This window comes from Tupaia chinensis, unplaced genomic scaffold, assembly GCF_000334495.1.
Source record: "Tupaia chinensis unplaced genomic scaffold, TupChi_1.0 Scaffold000270_2, whole genome shotgun sequence".
NCBI classification, from domain to species: Eukaryota; Metazoa; Chordata; class Mammalia; order Scandentia; family Tupaiidae; genus Tupaia; species Tupaia belangeri.
Genome location: NW_006159751.1, coordinates 1633492 through 1634334, shown reverse-complemented (window position 1 = coordinate 1634334; position 843 = coordinate 1633492).

The following is an 843-nucleotide window of genomic DNA, read 5'->3' as shown; positions in this document are numbered from 1 at the left end:
CGGCAGCGGGAGCGGGCGCCGAGGCGGGCACGGCGGGTCCCCAGCCTGGAGGAGAGCCCTAGGCCTGCGGCCCTCTGCAGTCCACCTGCCACCTCTCCACGGAGCTCGCACACCTCAGGTACCCTGGCGGTGCCTCTTGAATAGAATCGGAACATCTTCGAGTGCCGCCGACCTTCTAGAGGCCAGAGAGCCACTTAGTCCTGAGGAGAACAAGGCTTGCTCCTCCACTCTCTGGCCATCCTATTTCAAAGCAGCCTCCATCTCGGTACCTCCTTTTATGTTTTTATAAATAATCACGGGCCGAAATGATCGTGTATGCGTGTTACCCCGTTTGTGTCATACCCCCGGCTCTATCCGTGTAGGTTCTTGAGAGCAGAGACCTTGCCTGTCTTATTCAGCATCCCCAGAACTGCAACCCCTCGGGGCACACGGACGCTCCACTGCTTTGTGTTAAAAACGCGGACTGAGCCGCGGCTTCTCCGCCCAGCGGGTAAGGAGCGTCTGGGAGGACCCTTATACTAGGAGGTGAGTTGCAGCCACACTTGGGAGAGAAAAGGTCTTCTGGGGACTTCTGGTGTGTATGTTAGGGGAGTTGGGAAGTGTTCCCTCCCAGATCGGAGCGAGGGAAAGAAGACTGACACTAGCACGCCTCCTCCTACTGGGACCGCTAGCCAGCACCCACTCAAAACTGAGCTCTCTCTTTATGACCATATAGGAGTCACGTGCTTTGGAGACATTGATACGGCCTGGCGTCATGATACCCTGCCACTGCGCTGGCCAAGCCAGGTGTCCACACGCCAGGCACCCCCGGTAGCCGCAGCCCGGGTCCTGGGCCAACAGGGA